The sequence below is a fragment of the Pteropus medius genome, unplaced genomic scaffold (assembly GCF_902729225.1).
Source record: "Pteropus medius unplaced genomic scaffold, Ma_sr-lr_union100, whole genome shotgun sequence".
In the NCBI taxonomy this organism is placed as follows: domain Eukaryota; kingdom Metazoa; phylum Chordata; class Mammalia; order Chiroptera; family Pteropodidae; genus Pteropus; species Pteropus medius.
The window spans coordinates 530484-537635 of NW_024348532.1; positions in this window are offsets into that span (position 1 = coordinate 530484).

The window sequence follows — 7152 nt, forward strand, 5'->3', positions numbered from 1 at the left end:
CTCACTCTCTGTCTCTAAGAGAACACACTTTGTGGAGTGTTACACCTTTTCTAATAAACTTTCCTTTTGACTCTAACTTTAGCAAGGTGTTGAATTCTTTCTACACTCTCTGCCAAAGGCCCCTCTTCTCTCAGTGCAGGGCTTGGTCTCCCTGTCACTTGGGGGAAATTTGCCCTATCCTGAATGAAAATCACCCTGTGAGGTCGCTTTTAGTAGGACCCTTTTTTCTTACAGTGGTTTGATATGGGAATATTTATGGCCTGAAAAATTAGAATGAATTATTTAATTGAGCAAGGGCTGGAGTTGTCTGTATAGGAACTAGAAACTGGAAGGTGAAATGTGAAACTGCTGGTGAGGAATGTGCAATTTTATACTGCCTTCCATCAATACTTAATTCCTATTTCTGTTCTCCACACACTTGGAAGGCAGAGAAGCCACCCTGGGGTCAGCTCCAGGGTCTTTCATCGGCCAAGAACCTGGGTATGTGAGTGGAGGGGAATCTGATAATTTAGGTCACCAATCCATTGCTTTAAAACAGTTAAAAAAAAAAAGAATTTTAAAAATAGATGTTAATTCCTTGGTTCCTTTTTATCTTCAGTTTGTTGATCTATTACACACAGGAGGTGATCTATAAATCCATGCATTTCAGAAATAAAGTTGGATGGCATCTATTTTTCACTTAGCTTCACTGTGACTGAAACCGGAGGGCAGCCAAGTCCGGGGCTTATGCTGCTGTGCTACTCAACCAATAGACCAAAACAGGAGTTGGGCTATTTAGAATGAGTGTTTATTGTTAGAGCAATATTGTCATATCTGAGAAGGGAGCAGGTTAACACCTTCAAAAACTGCCTTAACATTCTCAGTCTGGGTTAGGGTATTGCAGAGAAAATCTGGGCATTGTCCCATAGCTACCTGAGGGTTCTGGGGAGGGTCTAGTCAACTTCATGGAGCTTTCCAGACTTCCTTCTAGCTTTGTGGTCTTTCTTGTGGCATCAGCAACTCAAGAACAAAGATGGGAACAATCCATAAAGAACGATAAGCCATAAAGATTGTGATTAGCAAGTGTTAACACATAGTCACAAGTTTCAGGGCAATTCTCTGAGGCATGGGACATTCTAAGCTTTAGTTTGATTAGGAACAATCTATTGTCTGATTTAAAAAGTTCAACTAAAATCTATTGTCCTGAAGTACAGTATATCGTATGTAATGATTAAAGGAACAGACATACAGAGGATAAAGGAACAGACATACAGAGGATAAGGGCAGGGTGGAGGGGGTGGAGAAATGTCATAATCTCATTATCCAGGTGAAACCAGCTTGAGTCAGAGGTAAAAACTATAGTAAACAAATGAAATTTGTGTGCAGTTACAAGCTGTAGGGGACTGCATGGGGACCACTTTATATATATCAGAGAACAACAGTGGCATTCTGCTATACATGTGTGATTCAATAAGCTGAATCATGCTTACATATGTTAGACGCAGGCACCCTTCTACACTAATGTAACATTCTAAATCTGGGGTCCTATTTCTAGCCACGAGTCTGGATCACAGCCAGACCTGGGACCAGCCAGGCCTGGGGCCCACAAGATTTAACTAGGTTTCCTAAAAAGATTAAAAATTTTTCAAGTGATGGCCAATATCATTGGTATCTTTTCCCAGGCCTGTGAACTTTAAGCTCGAGAAAAAGAAAAATCAGGGAGCCTTGGGGTCTGTTTGCATCTGTAGGTTGTTTATTTTGGCTGATAGCTGGGGCTGACTCTGGCAGGGGCTCAAGGATCTCTAGGTTACATATTTTAGCTGATAGCCGGAGCTGGTTCTGGCAAGGTTCCAAAGCTTGTTAGGAACTGAGCTGTTTGTCTTTTTATTATCTATTTCATTCAGGGTTATATTTATAATACAATTATAGTTTTCATGTGTAATAATTATTTATCAACATGTGATATTACATTGAGTTTATACTTGTGCATTAGAAATTGATATTAGCTTAATGATGGTTTAAAAACATTTAATGAAATTTTAATAACTATCATAAGATATTAAAAGTATTTCAACAAAGAAAAAATTAATACAAGTACATAATTCTTTGGGGGAGAAAATTATTTCCCAATTTTCAGAGGGAAAAATGTACCATATGCATCAATCCTAGGATGCCAGAATTCCATTGAGAGGAAACCAAATTATTCCTTACTTGTTTCAAAGTCTTTCACAAGTTTTCCTGACAATCAGGTGAGATATTGGTATGTTACATCTTTAAAATAATTAACTCCACTCAATTAAAAGAAAGCATATTTTTTTCCTTTTCTATTTCAATAGCTTCCTAAGGGATCTCTTTCTCTGTAAGCTTTACTTCACTTGGCAATCACAGAGAAACCTTTTACAAACATCAACTTCATCTTGTCACTCTCCTACTTAATTCCCCCAGGGTCTCTGATTGCTTTCAGTTTGAAATCCAGATGTGTGACTAAAGCATCTTTCTGTAATCTGGTCCATGATGATCTTGTAACTGCACACAAACTTCGTTTCTTTTGGGGTAGCGGAGGCCAAGCTAACCATTTCCTATAACGGTTGGAGGTTGTTCACTTCCCTTCCCATAATAGGAAAGAGACTTTTGAGTGTCACAGCTGACGTGGCATAGACCACCAGCCCTGGTCAGTCATTCCCCTTACAGCCCACCAACCAATCAAAATACACTGTCCTTATATAGAAAGAACATGAGTAAGTATACAATGTGTATAAAAGGGAAAGGACCACTGTGATGATCAGGGCTCCACTGCTGCTGAAGCTTCCCTTCCTTGTGAGTAATAAACAGCATTTCTCACCCCTCTCGTCCTCCTGGTGGTTCTTCCAGAATATCCAAACCTAGGCAAGTTCCAGGCCTAGGGCTCTTGCATTATAACATTCCTTCATGGTTGGGACAAAAAGTCTCCTCTCTTTATTTTCATAGTGAATCATCTATGCATTCAATAAACTTCATTTTGTTTCAGGTGTTTATTGTTTTAGGATTTGGCTAAAATCAGGGCATGTATATTTTATTTGGATCTCTGAACATTTACAGGTGATATTTGCCTATGAAATAAGCAAACAGACAAATGAAAAATTGCCACAATCACAATTTTTAAAAGACAGAAAAATCTTTTTTTAAAAAATGAACAGAATATGCAAACAAAAATGCATATGTATGTGGAATATTAGAAAAACAAATTAAGTCTGAGGTTGTGACAGCATAGTGATTAAGCACGTTGTCAATGACTGAAGCTGTCTCTTATTAGAAGATGACTTTAGAAACATCATTTAGCTTGTCTGTCCCTGGGTTTCCTAATTTGTAAATGGGCAATTAATATAGCCGTTACCTTGTAAAGTGGTTGTAACGTTATATATAAAACATGAAGAACATTGTGTCCCCGTGTGTGTGTATTTATATCTTACCTAATAAGAAAATATTCAAAGCTAGCAAATACCTTAGGGAGAAGAAAATATGTGTTTGTAAGAATTTATAAGTAGGAATTAATGGTAAGTGGATTTTAGTTGCCAAGATAAAACGGTATTCATGTTTCTGTGCAGATCTTCTGATCATGAATGTGTCATCATTGGGAAATGGCCACCAGGGTTTTGGTGATAGGAGTTATCACCAAAGACTGGGTTTTTGGAACATTCTGGGAATGTTCTATATTTTGGGAAGACAAAGGCTTCGTAGTAGACTCCATGTTCTCAGCATGGGGTAATGTGTCTACTGTGGAGGTGCTCACCAATCTCTGAGGGGGAAGGTCATGGAATTGCCTTGTTTGTGGAGAAGCACTGCATTGAAATATACAAGCATGTAAAATTTGCAGAATCATAACAAAAAATAGAGGCTCCTATTGCTGGGAGAAGTCAGCGTTGTCCCTGAGGACTCTTTTGGGATAGGATGACTGGAAGCTTCACGACTGAAAATCTCTTGGACACTGTTCCATGCACTTCATCTCTTGGCAGGTTTTAATCTGTATCTTTTCACTGTGGCAAACCGTAACTATGAATATAACAGCTTTCAGAGAGTTCTATCAGTCCTTCTGGTTAACTCTTGTATCTTGTGGTAGTCTTGAGGACTCATGAATTCTGCAGACACACTTAACATTTAGAATGAATAGTTAAAAAAAACCCATTGATAGAGTAGAAATTTAAAAAAAAGTCTTGAGACAAATGTAATCAACTTATACTAATAAATTCAAAAATTAAAAGTGAAAAGGTAGTTTCTTTTAAATATAGACTATCAAAACTGAATTTAAAAGAATTATAAACCAAAGGGGGCAAAAATGGAGTAGATGATAGAGGCTCTGTTCATCCCTCAGGCGACCAAATCAAAGTTGTGATGGAAACAAGGAGCAAACAGCAAGGAAAAATCACCTGGGATCTAAATGAACAAGCCCTACAACTAGAGAGAAATTTAAGAAATCATTCTGCAATGGCAGAAGGTAGGATGGGGCGAGGACACTTGGCTTCCTGGTCTCCAATGGCTGAGTGAAACACAGACTATACTCTCCCTAAGGTATTTGCTAGCTTTGAATATTTTCTTATTAGGTAAGATATAAATACACACACACGGGGACACAATGTTCTTCATGTTTTATATATAACGTTACAACCACTTTACAAGGTAACGGCTATATTAATTGCCCATTTGCAGCAGCAGAGGCAGACACCTCTTAAAGGAGCCACATCCATGACCGGACTTTCGTGGTAATGGACCTGCTCACTTTCAGCACCAGTGCCGCTTCGGCTGCACACAGGGAGCACCAGGGACTTACAGGGAGACACTGAGGTGTCGGAGTGAGGGCCAAGGTGAGACTCGAGACTTGCTCTGTACAGAAGTGCTAGGGGGTGGGGGGATCCACTGTTCCTCTCTTGAGCCCTCCCCACTCTCAGTGCCCTGAGGGAGTGCTACCATAGCCGAGAAGTCATCAAACTGGATAACAGAGATCACTCACTCCGCCCAGAGGATTCCCTGAAACTCTACCTCCCCCAGCTCAGGGCCCCACCCAAGCCACATTTAGGTATATCCTCAGTGAGTCAGGTGCGCCTTGCTGAGCAGTGCCTAGATTCACACTGGAGGCAGCTGGACTCGGTTTCTTGTGTGGCCTTTTGAGGCAACTATAAGCACAGTATCTGTGAATTGCTTGCTGAATCTTAACAGTGTTATGGCGCGAATGATTCTAAGACCCACGGAGCCAATTGAGATTAATCATGAACCTTTATTAGCCGGCCGGTAACTGAATCTCTACCACGCAGGGTTAGAGGAGATCAGCCCCGAACTTCCCGAGGCGGGCAGCTTATAAGGTCTCCTACTACATTTTTGAATGAATAGGTCACAAGAAGAAGAAGTTAGTCGTTAACCTTTACTACACAGATAAAGGTATCCGGGGGGAACTCTCAGCTCAAACAAGGCCTAATAGACAATTTTATCATCTTCACCTTGGAATGTTGTGCTTCTCCCTAGGGCTGGCGCCTGGAGATATCACCTCCCTGAAACTGGAGAATTTTCACTTTTACAACAGTGAAGTGGAGGGGCACAGGCTTGGGCTAAATTTGGCTGAACCCCTCTCAGGACTGTGCCACTGGACACCTACTATACAAATCCACACTAATAAGACCGGGAAACTTAGTACATAGAAACAGCACAGAAAAGCAGCCAAATGGGAAGACAAAGAAGCAGAAACCATATGAGAGAACAGAACAGAGATCCAGATATAATGGAGTCAAGCAATCTAACAGATGCAGAGTTCAAAACACTGGTTACAAAGATGCTCAATGAACTCAGGGGAAGTGTAGATGAATTCAGTGAGAACTTTAACACAGAGATAAAAAAATAAAAATGGAAATGGAAATTATAAAAGGAAACCAGTCTGAAATAAAGAACACATTATCTGAGATGAGAAGTATATTAGATGGAATAAACAAAGGAATAAACAAAGTGAATAAAGAAGAGGATCGAATGACCTATCTAGAGGACAGGAAAGCCAAGGACATTTAATTGGATTGGCAAGAAAAAAGACGCCAAGACTATAATAATAATTTAAAGAGTCTATGAGACACTATTAAAAGTAAAAATATATGTCTCATTGGCGTACTGGAAGGAAAACAAGATGTTGAACAGCTATTTGAAGAAATAATGATGGAAAACTTCCCTAACCTGGTGAAGGAAATACACATACAACCCCATGAAGCTCAGAGAATCCCAAACACCAGGAATCCAAAGAGGCCCACACCAAGACACATCAAAATTAAAATGTCAAAGGTTAAATACGAAGAGAGAATCTTAAAAGCACCAAGAGAAAAGCAGATAATTACCTATAAGAGAGCACCCATAAGACTGGCAGCAGATTTCTCTAAAGAAACTATGCAGGACAGAAGGGCTTGGCACAAAATATTCGATGTGATGAAGACCCAGGATCTGCAACCAAGATTACTTTATCCAGCAAAGCTATCATTTAGAGTTGAAGGACAAATAAAGAGCTTCCCAGACAAAAGTAGGCTAAAGGAATATATCAGTACTAAGCCAGTATTACAGGAAATGTTGAAAGAACTTCTTTAAGAAGAAAAAACATGTATCAAAAACAGGAGTAAAGAATGGTAACAACTACATTCCTATCAATAAGAACCTCAAATGGAAAAGAATTAGGTGCTCCAACTAAAAGATAGATTGGATGAATGGATAAGAAAACAAGACCCCCTTCATGGTGTGTACAAGAGACTCACCGGATTAAAAGACACACACAGACTAAAAGGAAGGTGATGGAACAAGATATTGCTTTGATGGACCTAGAAGGTATTTAAGTCAGACAGAGAAAGATAAATAACATATGATATCACTTATACACAGAATCTAAGAAACAAGAACAAACTGATCAAAAACAGACTCACAAACATAGTGGACAACTATGGTAGACAGAAGAGAGGGGGAGTTGGGGGGCTGGGCGAATGGAGTGAAGGGTTAAAAAAGTACAAATTAGTAGTTGATGGATGGTCATGGGGATGGGAAGTAGGGCATAGTGAATGCAGCTAGCATTAACATGTTGGCTAGTTGGAGGGCCAGGGGAGGGAGGGAACAACTGAGGGAATCATTTTATGAACTATATAGATGTCTAACCAATGTACTGTATACTTGAAACTAATTAAA